The 22,841-nt window shown below is 41.0% G+C and overlaps 1 protein-coding gene across 10 annotated transcripts in view; it reads left to right on the top strand.

The window, feature by feature from the left end:
• DUSP16 (dual specificity phosphatase 16) overlaps positions 1–22,841 on the top strand; it is a 78,334-nt gene that overhangs the window by 12,480 nt on the left and 43,013 nt on the right. For 5 of the 10 annotated variants that reach the window (XM_065033743.1, XM_065033731.1, XM_065033734.1 and 2 more), the window contains exon 2: positions 17,757–17,837. The exons of 2 other annotated variants lie outside the window; for them this stretch is intronic. The gene's annotated coding sequence lies outside the window, so the exon portion shown is untranslated. The remainder of the gene's footprint in view (positions 1–17,756; positions 17,838–22,841) is intronic. 3 more of the 10 variants (XM_065033783.1, XM_065033758.1, XM_065033768.1) reach the window with 1 other exon arrangement.

Genomic DNA, 22,841 nt, shown 5'->3' with positions numbered 1-22,841 from the left:
CTCGTCCAAGTGCCTTTTAAACACCTCCAGGGATGGTGACTCCACCACTTCCCTGGGCAGCCTGTTCCAGTGCCTGACAACCCTTTCTGTGAAGAATTTTTTCCTAATATCTGATCTGAGCCTTCTCTGGTGCAACTTGAGTCCATTTCCTCTCATCCTATCACTTGCTACTTGGGAGAAGAGCCCAACACCTTCCATGCTACAACCTCCTTTCAGGTAGTATCTTCTTGGGATCCTGCCTAGACTAACAAGGTTCTGCTAGTTCAGCTGGAGCTCCTGGCGCTGTTTGGCTGCTTGCATTGCTGTAATGCTATGGCTTCCACACTGGAACAGATGTTGTTCCAAGAAGATCATGTATAGGACAGATCAGAATCTGGAGCAACCTGCTGATGAAACTGCTGTCCCTACAGCGTGTCAGTACTAGTGTTGTTCTTGGTGGCATTTTGGCAACTGAGGGCTTTTGTCATTGGGGGAAGACACCTTTTTTATTTCCCCCCCCAGACCATGCAAACCGAGTTTTGCTGACTTGCATCAAATTTGCATGTGGGTTTGTATGAACGAGTCAACTGAAGTAGCCTACACAGCTCGGCCGTTCAGCCAGGTGCAGAGCTAAAGTATTCACCTAAAAAGTGGTTGATTTCCAGTAACTTTCCCCCATATTGTTTCTATCAACAGAGACAACAATTTGTCTTTTATTATTTCTTTTTCTATTTCTCTACTACTCCTCTGAGGTTTTTTCTGTCCCCTCCGTGGCAGGGAATGGTTGTAATTATTATATTTATCTTAAAATTTAGATTCTTTGGAACTTTTTATTGTAGACTACAAAACTGAATTTCCAGTAAGTCTGTGTGAAGTTGCTTTAAACAATTGAGTTGACATGCTTAAAGACATATGGGCAAATTTAACAGTGGGTTTGGGTCAGATAAAGAAAAAGTGGTTCTGTGGCCTCCCCCATTCCTTCCCTTTTGCTCCTTTTCACCTGTCATCAATTCTGCCAGAGATTCTGTGTGGGTACTTTTAAACTAGTTTTTCTAGTACTTAAATTTACTGTTTTTTTTGGTTTGTTGTTGGGTTTTTTTTTCGGTTGGTTGGTTTGGTTTGGTTTGTTTTTTTTCTGTCATTTATAGCATATTTTACAAACACTTTATACCTATGCTGGAATAGCTCACTTCAACAAACATCACGTATTTCTGTTAACTGCTCAGTCATTACATTCTTGAATTCCCTCATAAATCTTGAGGACGTGCTGGCTTAGTATTAGTTAATGATTTTTTTTTCTTCTTTCTTTTGGTGTGTCAGTCCTGACAGTAGGTCATCTGAGTCTATCTCGAACTTACCTTTTGCCAGCATCCTGAGAGGGAGTAGGTCTTGCAAAGAAATCTGGTTTTGCTTTCTCAGCTATTATTATCTAGTTGCTAGTATCAAAATTAATTGCACCCTTACATTTTTGTGCACTAGCTCTTATGATTTTTATTGATATGTTTTTCTGATCTTATAGTCTTTGCTCTCCTAAATCGCCCTTTTTTTTTTTTTCTAATCTGCTGTCATTTATTATGCTTTCTGTTTCTTTACCCAGGCTTGGATTCACATTTTTCTGGGATATGCTCATTTGGCCTGTGTAACCTCACGAAAATATTAACATTTAAACATAATGACTCTTTTCTTCCCTGGCTTCCTGTTCCTTTTCCTTGTGAAGTGGTGTGTATACCTTCCACAACTTTCAGACTCAACTGGGAGCTAAACATGCTGCTTTTAATTTCCTCTCTCTCCTTGAATTGAGGATCTCTTGAACTGGCTCCGTTTCTGAAATGCAGCGGCATGGTACTAGTTTCGGTAGGATTGCTTCCATGAGTGTGGTGAACTCAGTTGTATTATGGCCATTCTCATTTAGTGGTGAGCTAATGCAAATAGTAAACTGGTTTTCTGACACAGTGCTAAAATCACTCTAGTGAGGAGCAGGAGGAAAGCTTAGTTTCTTATTTCCAGGTAAAGAACAAACACAGAACCAAAAATGTCCCTTGGAAGGTCCTGAAGTGGTTCAAAGGCTAAATTGAAATGTAGATTCTCCTTCTTCAAATTAAATTCCTCTTGCATTTGGCACGGTATTCCGCTTCCTTCTCTAAACAGAATTGGCTTGACTCTTCCCCCTTTTCCACAGTAACTGTGTGATTCCTGGTTTATACTTTGTGGGAATTGCAAGAGCTCTGATGTTTTCCTGAATTAAAAAGGTGCCAGATTCACAGTGATTTCTTCCTCCTTCCTGTTGTTCCTCCCCTCCTCCTGACAGACTCTTTCGGGGGTTTGTTTGTTTTTATTTTCCCCTAGGAAAAGACTCTTCCTCATCAGTCTTCATGGAAACTTGTGGTTCCTCATATCCAGAGTGCTTCAGTTGACTTCACATGTAATGCCAGTGCCATTTTACCAACAAAAGAAGTAAGGAAGGCTGGACCGATAGTATAGTGTGCTCTGTGCTTCTGAGTCACCTGTCTTCCTTTCATTTGGGGAGCATGATTCTCTAAATTCCTTCCTGATAGGTTTCCGTTTTGAAATACACTCTGTCCAGAATGACGTGGCATCTCTGCACCCATAAAATCGTTATGAAATGCTAAGCACAGAGAACTTGTTATCAAAATACTCATTTCTTCATTGTTTTTGTTGAGATCACTGTTGTGAAATGGAATGATTAAGAACAGTTACTCCAGAAGTAGAGAAAAGGTACTGGAGGTTGTATCTTATTTTCTGCAAAAAACAGTGTTGTCTAGAGACCCAATTACTCAAAAACAAGTTGTAATGAAAATATACTAAAATACTCAGATTTAGCTTGGTTGTATGAAATACTTGGTAGAACTCCAAAGTGGTAAATAACTCGCTTATTTTCTTTATATGGAGTACTAATCTTGTTTGCTTTGGCATCTAAAACTGAAGTCACAGCTTATTTTTACTTTATATACACTTTTTTTAGAGTATCCCTTCCATGCAGTAATCCAGATATTTATTACAGAACCCAGGCGGCCACTCACAGACCATGGACTCTGCTGTGTTTGGTGGTCCCAGAGGCTGAGAGGAGTGGTGTTCACCTGGGCAATTCTGGTTGATATAATGGGCTTAGTACTGATGCCAAAGCCCTTGTAGACGTTGTGGTGAAGTAGTGGTTTTGAGGCAGTGTTTGGAAGGAGTGTGAGATAGATGAGGGTCTCATGTTGTCTCATATTAAGAAAATAAAGATGTATCTGGTCAAAAAGGAACAGGTCTGGAAAACTACGTTTGCTGCACTGTTTTGTGTAGGTGTGAGCAGCATAGTCAGGGCCAAAGGAAACGCTACTGTGCTACTTGCAAAAAGAGATCATGTGCTGAGGTGAGCGTTTTTCATCCGTCTATGTTCTTTGAATTGTCTTCATGCCAAGCAGAAAAATGGGCAGGATACAACTCTAGCTCTGATGTAGAAGTCTAGGGACAAATCCATCATGAGATGAAGCAAGTTGATGGGAAAAGGGAATGCAAAAAGAGGAGCCTCTCAGCTGTAGCAGATTTGAGTTCCTTCAGGAGAATAGTAGAAAGTATTTAAACGTGCAATGAATTGATTTGTAGGTGAAGCCATTAGCTAGCGATGTGTTTTTCTAGATTGGCCGTTGTTGTAAATAGAATTTTTTACATGGCTTTGATTTAGCAGCAATTTAGAATTTGTTATACTTTGTGGTAGATTACATGGTTAGGTTGTATAATTACCAACAAAAATCACCAGCCAATTTAAGAGTGATTAAATGAAATTTGTTAGAATCAATCAAAATAGCAATTTAGTTAAAGATTTGTAAATGACAAGGTTCACACTAAACTTATAACAGGGTTTTCTTAACTAAAACCACACACACAAAAGAGGCTAGATTGAAACACAAACAGACAAATAGACAAAACAGTTCTAAAAATCAAGCCACACACACACAAAAAGGTTAACGTATGATTAAAATTTCCCTTTTATAAGTTTTATAAATTCCTTTTGTGTGTTGATGATCATCAAACTGTGCACAATTAGGCTTTTGGTTCTTCCCAAAATCGTCAGTAAGCGATCACTGAATCTGTGCGAGATGGGCCCTGGGAGGCATCCCAGTCAGGGGGAGATACTGGTCCCAGCCCGCTGCCATCCAGGAGAGCTCAAAGTGTCTCACTTCAGGATCACCATTTACAGCATTGTGAGTAGGGCCCTTGGCCATCTTTCTTATGAGGAGAGACTGAGAGAGCTGGGTCTGTTCAGCCTGGAGAAGAGAAGGCTGAGAGGGGACCTTGTTTATGCTTATAATTAGCTCGGGGTTGGGTGTCAAGAGGATGGGACCAGACTCTTCAGTGCAACGGGCACAGGAGGTTCCATCTGAATATGGGGAGAAACCTCTTTACTCTGAGTGTGCCAGAGCACTGGAACAGGCTGCCCAGAGAGGTTGTGGAGTCTCCTTCTCTGGAGACATTCAAAACCCACCTGGACACATTCCTGTGCAACCTGCTCTGGGTGAACCTGCTTTAGGAGGTGAGTTGGACTAGATGATCTCCAGAGGTCCCTTCCAACCCCAGTCATTCTGTGATTCTGTGAGATTGTTGGCTTTAGTCAGTGTTCTTCCACTCTGGCCACACTTAGGATGAGGTAAGATTCTGCTGCTTCCCACCATGTGTCTGTGTCCAGAACTTTTCAGATCGTATAGTTCTGGTACTGTCCCACTCAGGCTACGATGCAGGTAGCAGGTGCACCAGGCTGCCAGGAGGGACAAATTTGGGCTGCCTTTCCCAAGCAGAGGGGGTCTTTCCCTTCAGGCGGGGGGCTCTGGGAGCACAGAGCAGGTGCCTCAGTACTCCCAGTCACTACACTTGCAGAATGGGAATTGTTCCCCCCAGCCAGCCTGACTTGCATTGGTATTCAAGTGGCAACCACCCCAGCCATCAGTTAATCATGTCTTCTCTCTGTCACTGTTTTTATTGCAATGTGTGGTAGTTAAAATCCAAAAGAAAGTGTAGTAACTTCTTAAGTTGCCTGTACTTCTGTTAGCAGCAATAATTTGTTTTTGTTGATGACTGCCAACAGTTGGCATGCTCAAGATGACATCTTCAAAGTAAGTCTTAAACAAACAAAGCCACCTTTCTTCTGTAACTTTCATTGTTAACTCCTGTCTTTCTACCTTTTCTCTAGAAATTCTGTTACAAGAAGTGGTTCTTGTTTCCTTAATGTATGATCAGGTTTGCTGTAGAGGTTTTAACAGATCTAGATTTTGAAACAGCAATCTAAGACAAGATGAGGTGTCAAAGTGATGGGTTTACACGTGATTATTCCTTACAGTCCCCAAAACACAGTTCATTTAAACTTGGTTCTGCCCCGCTGTTGTTACTGTGCTCTCTGTGAACTTCATGGAGTAGTGCACATGTGTGTGTCAAACTGAGATTTGCTTTCAGCGTGTTTTTGTTTGTTTGTTTAGGAAACTCAAAGCTACAACTTATTGGCAAGTTTTCTGATTGAATTTTCAGATCTGGCTGTACTTTTGAAAGGCACCATCAGGTGCTGTTATAATACGTGATGCTGGGTTTTCAACAAACTGTTTGTATAGGATACCACAAATTCATTTATCTCTTAGTGTGGCTGTCAACCTCAAACAGTTTAGCTGTGTTTATAGTTTTATGATGGATTAAGTAACTCTTCTCTGGATTCAAAAATTAAAACGGAAAAACAGTTGATCATGATAATAATATAAATACGGTAACACAATTACCAGACCTTCTAGGAGGCTTAATCTCTTGTTCTTTATGGTTTAGTTGAAATGTATGAAGTATAAAAGGTGGCCCAGAATTGCTCTTCTCCTTCAAAATTATTCAACTTTAAGGTTTTCTTGATTGTTGTGAGACAATCAGAAAACCTGATGGCAGTGTTACCTCCAGGCTCTTTGCACATTGGCTGCTCTCTTGTAAAGTTCTGAATGCTTCTGCCATGGTGCTTGGGGCATCTGTAGCCTTGAGATGGATTTTGCAAGTTTGACTGTGTCTGAAACTATTGGTAATTGCTGGGTTCAGACATGGAACTTGCTCTTTAGGAAAGCTTTCTTGTGGATAAACCTGGATGCGTTTAAATGCCTGAAAAGAGCAAGGTTTGGGTGGAGTACCATGGGAATTGCCTTTAGCCTTGCTGGATGGATAGACTGTCTGTGACAGGCCTCAGGAGGATTTGATCGTGCCTTAAAAATACTAAAAGAAGATACTCATATTTAGATTCTTAGTTAGTCTGGTATTTTGTGATCGTTTATCCCTGAAAAGTGAATTCTAAGTCAGTAAATCATTTCCTTGATGCCAGTTGTTCACCAGAAGAATTTTGGATATGACTACGGTTGTGTAAAAATAGAAGTGTGCTAAAAGATACTTACTTAGACTATTCAGCATCCTGTCTGGGAGCCACAGCTCTAAGCCACTGGAGTTTTATATACAGTAGTAGGTACAGTATTCATTGAAGGAGTGGGCCATTTTATTGCACGTCTCTATCTTTGTTGAGGGGTGACAGCATGAGTGTTTTTCAGATATTCTTGGTGGGCTTTGTCTTGTTCACTCCTTTTGGAAGAAACAACTCAAAGGCCTTTAAGTAGCTAACGCAGAACAGGATAGTGCTTTTCTGTGTTTATGAGGTCAGGTGCTGGTAGTAAAGGTGTAGGCAGAAAGAGAAACTCAAGTTCCTGAGTAGATCTGTACCACTTACATTTCTATGTGGAGTGGGGTGGCTTCCCTTTGGAGTCCTTTTCGCATTTGTGGGGGGCTCAAGTACAGCAAGAGAAATTTTGTCCCCTGCTGTTTCCCTTGTTCCAGTCTACCTGAAGCAGAGAAACCATGGCTTCAAAGTTGTCACTAAGCTTCCTAAGAATACTTTAGTTGTAATTGTCTCTGCTGTATAATTTGACAAGATCAGTGAAGCATGGCGCACACTTCCTACTGCTAGGCTTCAAGTTTTTCTTTTAATGACAAAGTTATTTGGGTTTGGCACGGACTGTCTTGCTGCAAACATCCAGAGTGCAAACAGCAATGGGTTGGCAAGCAGCACAGTACCGGTAACAGGGTATTTGGGCTGAGGATTCGTAGCCAAGCTCTTACCTTTTTTGCATCAGATTTTCTTTAACGGGAATGCAAAGCAGATGGGATTGTGGTTAAATAATTACGCCTCGATTGAGTACCGCCCCAGGGAAGGTGCTTCTGTAAGGAATGACCCTATCGTGCTGTGTAAGAACAAGGACGCTGTGATGAGACTGTGTGAGCAATCATCACGCTGGTGCTTTCTCATACTTGGATTGTGCTGGAAGGAGCTGTTAACTTGATTTTTACCTTATACACACAAAAAAAAAAACTATGGCAGTCTAGCATGGTGGGCAATGGTGCATTTCAAATCAAGCCTTTGAACGGGGCTTTGGATCTTTATACCCGGTCGGGAGGCACCATCCCTTTGCACCAGTGGAGGAGTTCTCCGGACAAGACACCCTTTGCCGTCCAAGCAACCTTCACTTTGTCTTTTTAAAGACAAATGTGTATCAGTTCCTGGGGACAGCTGTAGGTTTTGTGGATTAATATCTGGTGGCCAAGTTCATCTTTTTGGGGCGCTAGTGTATTTTTCCTCTGCTTCAGTTATTCCTGCGTACTTCTCACTCAACTCTGTATGCAGACCACCCCTGCTGTCTGCAGCAGCTTCTGTGTGCGGGTGATAAGATTATTTTCCGTTCCTGTATGTGTTTCTGAGCAGAATAATGCAAGTGTAATGGATCATCTGCTTTCTCTGGTGTTTGATACTGTAATGGCACACAGTAGCAATTTCAGAACAAATCATTCTGGCTCAGCCTAGTCCATCTGCCCTGTGTGGTGTGGTGCCATGGAGAAAGTATTTAGCCTAGGTTTAGAAAGCTTTGTAGCTGTGCTGGGGGGTAAGATCGCACAAATAAACCTTCTTTTCTGTCAAGGCCAATGTGAGCACCAGGTTGGTGGTTTCGTTCACAGCTGGCTCCATCAGTCTTAGATTTAAGCATCTCCTCAGCACACTGTCTGTCCCTCCACTGAAACGTGCACAATATCATGAGAATTTCTCTGCCAAACATATTAAAAAAAAATACCTGCAGCTTCTGACTTTTTGACTAAAATTCAGGCATATGGCCATAGGCATACTGAAAGGTATACCTTTGATGCCAGGTGGTCTCCCTGCCAAACCTAAAGCTAGTTTTCAAGAAGATCTTACGTGTTTATACTTTAAACAGAGTGCCAGAAAGCTGAAACTTGGCAAAGCAATGCTTTAACCTGATGGCTTGAACAAGATTAGGAAGAATGTTTTAGTCTTGGATAGGTATTGTAGCTACAGGTAGACTAGATGCATTTTCTTCTAGATCAGGGGTGTCAAACTCGTTTTCACCAGGGGCCACATCAGCCTCGTGATTGCCTTCAAAGAGCCGAATGTAATTTTAGGACTGTATAAATGTAGGAGTAGTTATATGAACTATAGTTATAGTTTATACAGTATCGCATTTGGCCCTTTGAAGGCAACCGCGAGGCCGTTGTGGCCCGTGGTGAAAATTAGTTCGACACCCCTGCTCTCGATCAAAATCACAGGGTTTTTTGCTGTGCCTTCCTAAAGCGGTCTAAGCCACATTAAGATCTGGATGTTCCAAAGAATCATTTGTATTTGTGCTCGGCTTTGCCCAGCTCCCAGGTTACGAAGTACTTGTTTTCAGAAGTGTGTTCTAGACGTGCACTGCTCCAGGTTGAGCCCGCTGGTGTGGCTGCAGGGGAGGAAGCCTGGCGGGCGGGAGGAGTGCTGAGTGCTGCTCCTTCCCCTCCTTCCTGGTGACCTCCGTGTCTGCGGTAAACTCTTTTCCTGCACATTTTGACCTGTGCTACAATCCTATCAGAGAGGGCAGTTGCAGTCAGGGATGATGTCTTTTCTGGAAAAGATTTCTCGCTGAAGTCTGATCCAAAACACTCGTGGCATTTGTTGGTAGAAAGTGGCTTCTCTCAGGTGTCTTTTTGCCATGACTCTTTGTGTTCGGGGGTCCAAGCCACCAGGATCTGTCTTTTCATGCTACTCAGAGATCCGGTGGAGAAGCTGAATGGCATACACCACTCTAAGTGGCAGTCCAAATAGAATTAACTTCCTTGCAGTCCAAATAGAATTAACAGCCAAGCAGACAAAAAAATGCAGATAACAAACACATTGACTGTATCTATCACTGTCATGGCTTCGTAAAGGCAAGTGTGTCTAATCTTACCTGTTATCTTTGTCGCTGATACCTTTAAGTAACCTTCGAACTGAAGGAAAAGAAAATTGGTTTTCAAGTAAGGAAGAATTTTCTACCCATGCTACTTCTTATAGCTTTGTAGAATGAAATCTAGTTCTATCATTTTGAATAGTGTGATACCTTTTTATTTGTAGCTGGAAATGGCTGAAGTTTTTCAGTAGCCGGAAAAATAGTATTAAGGTAACTAATTTTTGTATGGTTTTTTTTGTGTGTGTGTGGTTTCTGTTTTGTTTTTGTTTTTTCTTCAGAATAAAAAACTGAACTTTTTTTCAGACAATCTATAAGAAAAGTTTGTAAGGAGTGTTTTTTTGTTTTGTTTTGTTTTTCCCATTTAAACTGACTTTAGGGGAAGACAGGCAGGGCTTCAGGAACACAAACCCTACTTGATGCTTGAAACAAAAACAGTGAATGTAAAGCTAAATCTAGGTCAAGTTTGAGTTAATAATAATAATAAACAACTTGATACTTCAGAGAAAAGTTTGCTGATGGGAAAAAAGTACCACAAATCTGGTAACTCTGTGGTGACTCCAGGATTTTATTGTTTTGCTATTAACTCCAAGGACTCGGGTCGAGGGAAGAATTCTTTCTTTGAGGATTTTTTTTAGGTTTCTTTCTGTCTTGTCTTGTGTATTTTCAGTGGTGCGGCTTCAGCCAGACAATTTCTATGAGGAATATGATTCATTGGGTAATTTATGACATACTTTGGGATGTGCTCTGGAGTACTTCTTTTCCTGTTTGGGAAGAAGGACAGGCTGGATGTAGAGATGTTTTGGAAGCCTTGGCTTTTGTTTCTTTGTCACAGTTTGGTTCTGTTTCACGTCTGTGTGTCTGAGGAAGGGCCTCGTGTATTCTGTAGTTCATGCCCTCCCTCCCCTTATCGCTCCGTATTAACCGGTCTCATAGAAGATGTCACCTCTCCCTGCGAGACTTGCCTTTCCTGTATCCTTGGGCAGTTGCAGATACAGCAGTAATGCTGGGGATCTGTTGGATATGCAGTTCTTGTGAACCTGGTCTGGATATTTTTTTTCAGAGAGTGGCTGGGATTTAATGTGGTGCTGGAAATGACTGTGAGATAACGCGTCTTTTCCTGAGACAGACTAGGATGCTTTTCTAACCATATTAAGGATTCACGCAATAGCGTTGTTCTGTGAATATGTAATATCAGTTTGAACATCCTGACATGATCGTTTAAAACAAACAAACAAAACCCAAATAAAAATATCTGTACCACTTAGGAAGCACAGCATCATGAACAAGAGAGCGGGAGGATCTGGGCTAGTATTGTATCTCTTGTAGTGTAGCCCCAAGGTAAATGCTTTAGCATGGTCACCTTTTATTTCCTTTTATTTTGCTTCTGCTCCAGCTGAGTGTTTGTGAGGGAGAGTTTCTATGATGGTTGCTGCAGCAGGAAACACATAGGTTGACTACAGTTAAGATGCACAAAATGTTAAGTTTAGATATTTAGTATTGAGGATAAACATGAGTTAAACGGTAAGAATTAGGCTCAGTTAGTAACAAGCAATTTTCAAACAGTGACCTGTGTTTTTTTACCGACCGTTGTATTTTTAGATGTCTTTTCTTTACACCCACTTGAGATATTTTGTGCCCTTAAGTTAAGAGGCAGCCACACAGAAGTCTGATGGTGCCCATCTGCAAGGATAAGGGGAAAAACAGTGGTGGAGAGATAGGGTGGCACCTCAGAGTGGGTCTCCCACTGTCAGGTGGGAAGTGGAAAAATTGCTTTTAAAATCTCTTATCTTTTTCAGTTTAATTTTGCTGTTCAAGCCAAACAAGCAGCAGTGATGGTTCAAACAGCTGCTTTGTTTGGGCCTGGTTAAAGATGAATGCAGAAAGTTACTGCTGGGTCCAAGGCCCATCTGAAGTTTTGTAGCTAGGCAAGGTTTGTCAGAAATAATAATGGAAAGATAACTTCCTTGAACATCAAAACTTAGGTATGTGAGTGTGCTTATGTATGTGAGTGTGCTTTGCTTTTTTGGGGGTGGCTGCATAAGAAGCATTTCTCTGTGAAATCCCAATTCAGTGGGATGCTTTGCATCCTCAAGAGTTAGTTGTATTTGGCTAGAATACAGGGACATCTAGGATTTCTTTAGATCTGGTAAGCATGGAGAAATATCATAGAATGGTCTGTGTTGGAAGGGACCTTCAAAGATAATTTAGTTCCAACCCCCCTGCCATGGGCAGGGTCACTTTCTACTACTAGACCAGGTTGTTCAAAGCCCCGTCCAGCCTGGCCTTGAACACTGCCAAGGATGGGGCATCCACAGCTGCTCTGGGCAACCTGCTCCAGTGTCTCACCACCTTCACAGTAAAAAAAAATAATCAATTTAAAGCCATTGTCCCTTGTCCTGTCCCTATAGGGCCTGGTAAAAAGTCTCTCTCCATCTTTCTTATAAACCCCCTTGAAGTATTGAAAGGTGGGCTGAATTAGTTAAAAACACCTGTTTCCCACACCTTTTAGTGGTCAGTTCTCTTCTGGATGTTGTCTAATGAAAGTGAGGCCTGAAATGTTAACCTGAATATGACCACATGTTCTTAAACTTTTAGTCAGTAAGAGGTTTATGCTTTGTTGGGTTTTTTTTTAAGAAAAACAACTCGGAACTGCAGTATTTGACGGGAAGCCAGTGTAACTCCCTTGAAAGTGGGGTGGCATGCCTGAGTCAGTGAAGTATGAGCTAAGAATCTGGCAGAAGCCTTTTGCACAAAGGAAGGCTGAGAGAGTCTCTCAGGAAGCCTGTGTGCTGCTAAATGTGGCATGTTTGAACATGAGGCTGACATCATTGTGAGTTCATAGTAGTGAAAGAACAAAGTATCAGCCACAAATTAGACTGACCTAATTTTTAAGTCACTGCTGAAAACTTAATAGCACAGCGTGTTGCTTGTGCAAGCTGTTTATTTCTATCCCAACCTCTGATACTCAATTTAAAGCACAGGTTTAACCCTCTGAAATGTTGAAGGAGTTGTTCAGGAAGGTGCGTGTGTGTGTTTGAGGGGTGCTGCAGACTTCCTTCCTTGTCTCTTTCCATTCTGACCTCAATCTTCACATGAAGGAAGTGATTAAGGACCACCCATCGTACACCTTTATCCTTCGGGATCGGTTTTCCTGGAGGTAAAAACCTCAGGATTGCGAACCCAAGTCTAACCCGTTCCTGTGGGCTGCTCACGTGCAGACTGGAATTCTGTCTGAAAATGATCAGAACGCTTGCTGGCGGTATCAACAGGAATTTATGTATCACCAATAAGTTACAAAACTAATCAGTTTTATTTATTGATGTGTCCATGATTGCTGACAAATAAATGGTGCTTCTTCCATTGCTGAATACCTAAGAGATACATGGATCTTGCAGTTTGCAGATGATTTATTTTCTTTCCAAGTATTTATTAGTTGACTCCGTGTGCACTGAAGTTGATCCATTTTCTTGCTGTATTACTTCAGAAGTTTATTGAACTCTCCTAGTTTAGGGTTACTTTGACAACAGTCAGTGCCTTTCTGGTTGCTCTTTAAAGGATTGTATAAAACAGAGCACCTCTGAAAATTCTGGAGAAACACAAAATCGTGTTTATAGATTTTTACAGAGCTGTGCATATGTGTAAACACACCAAACAGGATAATACAAATGGAACTTTGAAGGAATAAATTTGCTATTCAAAATCCTGTTAGAAGCCCAGTGAGGCTGGTACAAAACCTTTCTTGTTGACCCTGTTTTTTGACTAAGGCACATATGAGACAACAGAGAATTTGCTCCCTCGGTTTGATATTGCATGCTTTTGTTCTTCAAAATAAATATTTAAAAAACCCTAAACTGTTCCCTTTTAATTCTTGTGAACTAGATGTAATGGTGGTCACATTTTGTCAGTTGTTTTTAGGGGCACTTAATATATTTTCTGATTATATCACTCTTCTTCCTCTGCTTAAATGGTAATGTTTATAGTGATGTAAGACACACAGCTGGGGAACATAAGTCACCCTCTGCTCTCCCCTTCTGCTGTAAAGATATATATGGTTTCTCTTTTCAGCCGCGTGGTTACTGTGCTTTGGCACCATTGCAGGTCTTGTATAATGTGATTTGAATTCCAAGGAACACTTTAAATGAAACTTTGAAAGCAATTGTAATAAGCAGGCCATCAGAATTACCTTTGTAGGCACAGATTAGGTGTGCAGACGTGTTCTTGTCCCAGTGTGTGAGCTGTCAGGAGTCTCACACCATGGTAAGAGATGGATCCCAATCATCTGTATCTAGGAGACTGTCAATTTATTTTTTGGGCCTCATCTGCAATTCAGCAGTCACTCCAGGTCGTAGCCTGAACCCCTTCCTACTCTGCACAGCCCAGAATGAGAGACTTTTAACAGGATTATGGCAACTGTTTAATTTCTGGGAGCACTTAAAAACTTGAATTATTCCAGTGTGTTAATCGGGAGCCCTTGCTGTACACCACATACCTTTATGTTTCCTTCTCTAACCCCACCTTGAGATAGTGGGGCTGTACCATGTTTGTGGACTCACTGTTTTCCACCTCTTTTTCCTTGCCATGTAAATCTCATTTAAGGAGAAACCCAATTAAACTTAACTGCTTTACTCAGTAGGACTCAGTTTACACATGCGTAATGTCGATGTTTCATTGGGCCCAGCATCCCTTCTGGAGATGCTTCTGTGTGCTTTTATCACTATGTAGCATACACTGCTTACAATACTAATTTTATTTTGAGCATGCAGAGGGTTTTTTAAATGAGTTTGACAACATATTTAGTTAACACATATTGGGTATTTTTTTTAAACTTCTTGGTGTTTCTCTGTACAGCTGACAGGACATGTATGCGCCACAGTGCAGCACCGTATTTTCAGACACAAGGAGGAAGAAACAAAGTATTAATGTTGACAGTTAAAAAACAAAAACAAAACCAAATTCCTTCCAAACTTTCTCATGCCCTGATGTGAAGGGGTTGAATGAGCACGTTGCCTTCCGGGAGAACTGGTGTCATTTCCTCAGATGGGTGAAAGACCAGAACGCTTTAACCCGCGGTGTACCGTGGAAGCAACTTACATGTCCATGTTCTTAAAGAACATTGGCTCGCTGTGATCTTCAGTCATTCGATTTAATCAGGAGAAGAGTTATTAAAAAGTCTGTTGCAAGAAATTCACCCCTGCCTTGCCTAGAAGCTATTCCTATTTATTTCCCTAATAAAATTACCATCATTATGCTCTGCCTTTAATCCATCCTGGTTCTTGTACGAAAGCTTCAGATCCACCTTTTGTTTTCATCATGCGGAGACCACAAAGCAGATCAGAGTTGCTGGTTTGTTTTGGTTTTGGTGGTGTTTTTTTTTTTTCTTTTTTTTGAATAATATAGTTTTTGGCTCCTTATTTGCAGCTCCATATTACTTGAACATCTCCACCTTAATATCTCTCACTAGGCAAAAGGCCTTAAACTTAAAGGATAACGATTATATGAAGACCGAGGTCTCATCTTCTTTCATGGGGAGCTTTTTAAAGAAGCAGCATAGACTATTAAAGCTGCTGTGCTTTATGTTTGTTTAGCACTACTCTTCACAGCACTTCTCCTCCTTTTAATCTGTTTAAGATGACCGTGTAAAATCCAAAAGTCACCGTTGACATTGATCTGCAGAGCTGCAGAAACACGGTCAGTCGATTTGGGACGTGCGGGTTGTGTAGTAGGTGGAAGCCTTGGTGTGATGAAAGGAGCTGCTGTAAAGCAGTCTTATTCTACAAAGAGTAAGGAGATGCTGGAATTCCAACAGCTTGAGTATTTGTAAAGCAGTTCAGCCCCTTAAGATTTCCCCTTTTTGTATTTTGTGTCTCTGAATCTAAAGCTAAAATGCAGTTGCCGGTAGAACCTGACGGGCCTGAACTTTGCCAGTTGTCACAATTAAACGATGAGTCCGCAGCCTTTGGGGTACAGGACCCAAATAACACTCATGATGTGTTTTATAAGGATATAGAGATAAATAGTTTTCTTGGTGCAGCGCAGCTCCATAGCTGTGGGAGGAACGTTCCTCGTGACCCAACTAGTTGGGTTCGTGTAGCTGCAGTTTGGGGAAGGCCCTGAGCAAGAGAGGAGGAAAAAAGGCTTCCAATTCTAATTCTGGAAAATAGAAGAAGGTATTTAAATAAGGCCTGGAGGACTTCTTGTTTGCCAGAAGTAAGTAAAAAGGCAAGTTTAAATCCTTTTGTAAGTCACCCTAATTGAAAGGATGTATATTTCTTTTCCTAAAGTCAGCAGAAAAATCCTGGCCTCTTAATGGTGAAAGACATTTTTTAAAAGTTTCTCCTAAGCACAAATAGCTGAAGTTTCCACTTTAAACTTGGGTGGCTCATTCATATTTCATTTAATGGTTATATGGTATCCTCTCTTTCCCTCCCCCTTCTTACCACCAAGGCTAAAAAGGAGGGAGGGGGAGATATAAAATGTTTCCGAAAATTACAGGAAATGTCTGTTCCTTTAACAGCATTGCCAGGGAATTTCCAAATGTGCTTGATGCTTATGGCTGAACTTGCAGCAGCACGGCCTTCAATCATGAGTGGATCCTGTTCTAAAAATGTGACACCTCCTTCCAGTAAATGCTGTTGAAACCAAGTATATGCTTTGTTTCTCATCTGCTCTTCGGGAAAATTGTGTGTAATGGTGAAATGAGGGCTCTTGGGGACTGCTTAAAACTCCTGATTTACTTCTGTCCATTACAGTGCGAAAAGTATGATAGAGTTTTGTGAGGTGGTAGCTGGTTTATTTGTAATGACTTTGGAGAGGCATGAATGGCAGATAGTAGTGAATGTGAAGGCTACCAGGCAGTTTTCATAGAGACTTCAGAAACTACACGTGAAGCACTAAGGAACAAAAAGGGCGATGCTTTTTGTCCCAGCTCTTTGTTTCCTTGAACTGTCACAAGGTGGTCTCTGATCACAGGGTCTTATATCCAGTCAGAGCCTAATCTGCGTTAAGCACCAATTAAGTTTTAATTTCCAGGGATGAGATTAGGAAAGGGGATAGCAAGAAACAGGATGAGTACGATGAGCTTTCTCTTCATTCTCCGTTACCTCCTGCCACTGGAATAGGGGAAGGAACAAAGGGGATCTGCAGAACTTTTTTCCTGGGGCTGGAAAGGGTATCGGCCAGCAGGGACAGGCAGGGAGAGACATGGACCTGGCACAACCTCCAACACATCCTCTGGTCCGCCTCTCTGCCCTGCTGCTCCCACGTACATACACCAACGTGCTAATGATGGAAAAGCAAGAGGATCTCCAGCCTGGGACCTCACAGGGACAAACACGTGAGTCCCAGTCAAGGTGTCTGTCCCAGCGAGCAGAGCGTGTTGTGGGCAGCAAACTCTTTAATGAACTGTCTGAAGGGCTCTAGTCCCACATTCTGCTGTTGGCGTTTGCAAGGCTTTTGGAGCGGTTGCCTGAAGAGGAGAGAGGTGATTCTTGGAGCTGCTTTTCTGGCAAGAAGATGTGGGTTTTGACTCTGTTCACCGGGTGTCGTAATGTGCTCAGCCCTCTGCTGAGGTGACTTCATGGTTGTCGTGTCATTTACTACGTGGTTTGGAGCCACTCCTGGATTTCATAACAAGGCAGCGCTTGGCAATAATTTATTATCATGGTTTATGTTACAGTGATTAAGCAAAGCTGTCATCTCTTGATAGTGATGATTTGAATCTTGTTTTTAGCTGCCCAGGAAACAGCTTGGAATTGACACTAATGTGTTTATTTTTACTTCCTCATGTAAAGCTTATAATTTAATTTGTTCGTGTAGGAACAGCAGGTGCTTTGTACAGTTGCACAGGTAGGACCATATGTAATGATTGATGATGCTGGTGTTACCAGTTTCCAGTGTTGGCTTTTTTGCTGCGTGGGGAGGTAGGATTAATTACCTGAGATGTTCTGTTTCATGGATCTTTATCCATGCAAAATATAGCTGTAATCAGACTGACTTAGGGCCATCTCCTATATTCATAGATAGTGAACAAGAGTGTGTGAATTTGCTTGAATTCATGCAAACGCATCACCCGTGAATGCTAGTTACAGATCAGTTTTCTAGCACAGAAATGTGTCAAATTGTTTGGAAGGCTCCTGTTGGTTGGTGTTGGTGGTTGTTTTTGTTATGGTGGGTTTTTTGTGTTTTGGGGTTTTTTGGTGTGTTCTTTTTTCTTTTTTTAAAAGTATCTCCAACTTTTTTTCTCTTAAAAGATAGTGAAGAGATTTGCTGTATGGGGTTTTTTTAATTATTATTTTATTTTTAAAAATCAGTGTAGCATAACTTTCTATTTCAGATTCTTTCTGTGTACATGAATGCTAGCATTTGTAAATCTCACCTAGGTTTTCATGTGTTTGGGGGACTTTTACAGCAAATGACTGCGGTGACAGTGTGAAATCCATTTTCTGGGATTTTTTCTTTTTCGACTTGTAAGAAAGATTTATTTATTTATTTTCCTATGTTTAGGTATTTCCCTCTACTGGCCTTTGTATGCGGACAACCCTCTGTCATCCTGTTGAGCTCATTTAAAGTTTTACTTAAATGTAGGTGAGTAATTGCTTTTGTCTTGAAACAATATTTAATTCGTATAAAAGTACTCCAGAATTTTCAGTTGCTTTGTCTTGGAAGACATACAGGGAGAATAATCTTTTGGAAATCCATTGACAATTCTCCTGGTTGTCTAGTGTCCCAGCCAATAGGAAATTAAAAATGTTATTTGTTATGGTATTTGTTTGGAGTGGATTAAATAAGCGTTCATTCTGGGTGTCACAGAACTATATGCTGTGAACCTACAATGAAAAAGTATTTTGAAATGGAATGAGCTTCTTGCTTGTATGGGTGGAGAAGGGAGTCTCCAAACGAAGTCTCTGAGCTGTTGAATAGGGTGGTGTAACATCAACAGCGTGTTCTAATGCTTCCCATGAGCTCACATTCTATCAGTCAGGTTTCCTTGTTATAATATATAATAAACCTTTGTTGTTCCACAGTGAATATCAAAGAGATTGGCTTCTTGGTAAATGGAAGTGATGATAATCTGGTTTACTGATTGAAGTTGGTGATGGTACATGGATGGAACTTGGAAGGACATTGCACGTATTTGAGGGCTATGCTGAGTAGGTCAGCATAATGTGTTTTGATGGTGTGTTTATTGGTTTTGTTTTGGTAGTAGAACACAGTATATTATTTCAAGTACCACTATTTGTATGAAAAGCAGTATCTTACTGTTAGCTAAACAGAAGGTCCATTCGTCTTGCTTAGCCCAGCTATCTTAGAGTTCTGGTGGTAAAAATGTCACTGAGAAGTAGGTACAGAAATAGAGCAAGTTCAAAAATCTAAACTGGAGGTGTTTTATGCAGCTTATCCATGGGAAGTTGATTTATTTTCTGACTCTGTCTCAGTTTTCAGATTGGTGAGCACAGTGACGTGGGGTGACTTTTCTTTAGGACTAGTAGTCAAAACTGAGTACTTAGTCAAACAGAGTAAAGGGCAATAGAGTACAGAACAGAAAAGTCTCCTTCATCTGTTTTTCCCAATGGATTATACTTTCCTTCCTCATAAATGTACAGTGTGTAATCGAAAATGCATGTGGCTGCTGTTCCTACAGGGAAGAGAAAATAAACACTATTCCATTTTGACCTCATATGTAGATCTAAAGTACAGAAAGTGGGAGAGGAGGGAGCAGCTACTCTGGTCATACAGATAAGCAAAGGAAAGCAGTGTGAAATTCTTAAAAGTGCTTCTCTTTTATAAACAAGGTACATAAGTGATACTTTAAAAAAAAAAAAGTGTGTTTCTGTTTGAGCAACTTCCTTGCTGCTGTCCACTCTTGCACCTAAGTGGAGTGTGCTTGGGAGGGTGGGGGAAAGTCTGTGTTCTTCCACCCCTCAAGCAACGTGAGGAAATGAAAAAGTGCTGATGACATGATGACACTTGCTTGAGTCATCTGAAAAGCCAAAAGACATTCTCCTTCCCCTTAGCGGAGGAACACGAGCCCTTGCTAACAGAGCTCTTCTGTTAAATCACAAGCGTTTGTAATCTCACTCCTGTGTGGTCTGCACAATGGCAGGCAAAATGTGGGCTTCTTGTAACCTCAGTTACATTTTTCTTTCCCCAGACTTTACACTTTATTACACAGTTGTCGATCTCTGGAATTTACTGGCTTGCTTGCTGGGTTCACAAGAACTATAGCCATTCTTCACTTTCACTAGAAATCTTATTTCCCTTGTGCTCCGTAGACATTTGTGTTTCTCACCGCTCGTGAGTAGCAGCTTGAGCAAGGATCAGCCGTCTCTGTATTTGAATTTCACTCAATCTCTAGTGGCTTAGGTTACAAGCATCTGCCCAGAATAACTTTTATTTCCACCTTGCTAAGGCTGATGAGGGAATGTTGTGGCTGCTGTAGATGTTGGGGAAGAAAAAAGATCTCAGGGGTGTGGGAATTCACCCAGTGATCCCTAGATCAGGAGTTGCTCTCTGATGCAGGAGTCTGTATGGGCTTGTTTGTTGAGTATCACGTGTGGCTGCAGTGGTGGGGACCGGTGCTGATGGTGTTGGCACCAGATATTGAACTACTGGCAGCTCTTAGCTCAGCAACACGGAAGCCAAATGCTCCTTTGAAAACAGCTGCTGTGCCAGCAGCGGCATGCGTGCTGCGGTGCAGGGTCTCCTCCCTCTGTGCTGTGATTCAGCTTTTGGGTTTCTTTTTTGTGCTGGTGTGCATCCTGAGAAACCTGAAAGGGAATTTGACTGTAGGGGAGGATAGTGTTTTTTCTCCTATGTGCATGCGTTTGCCTCTAGAAACCGGAAAATTACACAGTTTTTAAAAAATCAGCTCTTTCGGATGTCTCGGGCTGAGTATGCAGAAGCTGCCCTTCAGGACCTTCTAATGTTCAGATGCTGTAAAGTTGTTTTGTTGGCGTTTTGCTGTGAAGTGGTGACACACGTAGGCACCTGACAAAGCAGCCATCGGTGACGTCAGGAACAAAACTGCTGAGCGTTTATGACACCAAGGTTCAAGGTTATCTTCTTATGTGAGGCAGAAGTCTCTCAAGAGATTGTAGCAAGGCTTCTAGAAGCTCTTTGCTAGTTCATTAACTAAGGCAGAATTAGAGCATGATTCTGAGAGTTTTTAAAATATGTTCTTACTACATCTACTGCTTTAAAAATAGTTGCTCTCTTATGAGCCAAAGCCTGAGATAACCCAAACAAACGTCCTGCTGTGATGTAAGGGAATTGCTTGGAGTCGAATTGGTAGAAGTAGAAATCAGGAGTGCATACAAAATGTAAGTTATTTTGACGGAAGGATCAAACCCACAACTTAAGTGCCAGGTTTCCAGTTCTGTGGTTGCCTGCTTTGCTCCATCTGGGCCATTTGGGATGGGGACAGGAATCCCTGAGGCGAAGCAGGGTCCTGTAGTTCTGTGGCAGCATTACACGGACGTATTAGAGATCCACTGTTGTTTGTATGGCAGACAGTGTTTTTTTTGTTGGTTTGGTTCTTTAAACAGCATGGAGAAAACATAAAGATAATGGGCAAGTGTGGAACAGATCTTTTGAGATTTACAGTGATGTTAAATTTTAATTTTCTTCTGTAAAAGAAGAGGTAAAAAGCAGTTTTGGTTCATCTGCAAGGAGGAAGAAGCCATGTAGTATTACCAGTGTGTATGCAAGTGACTTCATGCAGTATTCTCATAGCTCAATTACAGATCACTTTTCTGTAATCCTGATTTCAGTGCAGAACATCCTGTGACTAAGATGGTTTCCTACCTTGAAGATCAGCAGCATAATAGGCTATTTAGGGCAAAGCGTTGTATTGCATCATTTTATGAGACACTGTGGTGTCAATACATGCCATTGTGATCTAAATCAAAGTAGCGCAGCAGAAAGACAAGAGTCAAGAAACTGAATTTTAGCATTTTACAAAATATGATTAGAAATGAAACAGATATTTCAACACCTCAGAGCAGCTGAATGATAACAACAGTCACCAAGAAGGGCAGGAGAGCTCTAGTGCTCACCTAAAGCAGGAGGTCCCGAGGAAGAGTCCCAGAGTACCAGAAGCAAAGATAATTAAATCAAAACAAAAACCTGTAATTGATTTAAAAACATTCTTCTTTCTCTGCCTGATGGAGCTGTTCCTGTCAAAATAGGATTTCAATCACAGTAACTTGAGGTGACATTACTGTTAAGTTTATTACTTTCAAACCATGGGCAGAATGCTTTCAGAAACTTAATGCATAGCTATACATTAAGGTAATAGTGTTATTTGAAAAGATTCTTGACTGGTAGCCCACTTGGCTTATGTTCTTCACATACTTTTTACACAGTCATCATATATGACTGTTTTGAGTTCTTTTTAAGGGTCTTCTGAAACAAAGTTCTATCATATGAGAGTGAAGGCTGAGGAGCGAGCCATAAGCATTTAGAAGAAATATACCCAAATTGAAAGCTGTAAATTAAAGTTTATGTATTTTTAATAGCCTCTGGTTTAGAGTTCTGTAGTTTCTCAGCTGCTTTACTCTCCTATTACTACTTGGACTTTAAGTCAGCAATTTACCCATCAAAACAAACTGTCTAGTCCACGAACAAACTGTCTAGCTCGCAAAAGAGCTGGAGCCAATTCCCACTAGAGCCAGTGGAAAAGTTTTCATTGAGTTCAGTCCCTTTGGTATCTGGCAGCCTTGGATACAAATAAAAGAGAATCAAAATTCATGACAGGACATGTTAAGAGAAATTAAAAAAAAAATGCAGAATACTTTTTTCTCTCTGGAAAAAAAAAAAAAAAAGGACATGACTATCAAGTTGCGCTTCCCCCCCACTTTGCATAAGGACATGGTCTTTTAATACCTTCCAGCCTCTCTACAGAGAGCCCAAGGCCAGTATATGATGACTGCTCTTGGAGGAGGAGGTTGTTTTGGTTTGGTTTGGTTTTTTAATAGGTTTAATTAAGGCTTGGTATAGTGATTTTTTCCAATATTTTTTGTAGTTCAGAGCAGCATGGATTTTGCTGCTATACGCTTCCATTTATCTGGACAAGCTTAAAAGCTCTGGCTCTACAGCAGTAGGGTCAGGGCAAACAGAAAATCACATTTTGTCAACCTAATGGCCGTTTATGTGAAACCTGCTGTTTTTCTTGTATTACTATGTGAAAATTTCATTAAACAAGCTTCTTTCAGTTTGGGGGTTTTAAAGTGAAGTTTGTACTTTTTTCAGAATTTATTTAAGATTTTGTAAATGTAAATTTGTATAGTATGTCTAACAAGTAAAACATCGGCTGACCTAGGATTTCCCGTTACTAAACACAACTGACCTGTTGCTGTAACAGGACTTTTAATAAACTATCTGTAAAGCAGTTTGGATTCATGACTTCTGCAATTAAGATAACAAATATCTCAAACTAAAGCAGAAAGTCAAAACCATCAGTAAAATGTAAGTTTTGCAGCTGAACCTGTTAAACTGAGGATGCTTTGTTTTTTAGTATATAAAATCTTCATCCCCCTATGTAACTTGGCTGTTGGAAGTGAGGAGCGTCTGTGGTGGGACATGGTATCC

The sequence above is a fragment of the Columba livia genome, chromosome 1 (genome assembly GCF_036013475.1).
Source record: "Columba livia isolate bColLiv1 breed racing homer chromosome 1, bColLiv1.pat.W.v2, whole genome shotgun sequence".
In the NCBI taxonomy this organism is placed as follows: Eukaryota; Metazoa; Chordata; class Aves; order Columbiformes; family Columbidae; genus Columba; species Columba livia.
Note: the sequence above shows the minus strand (reverse complement) of the source record. Positions and strands in the feature narration are given on the sequence as shown.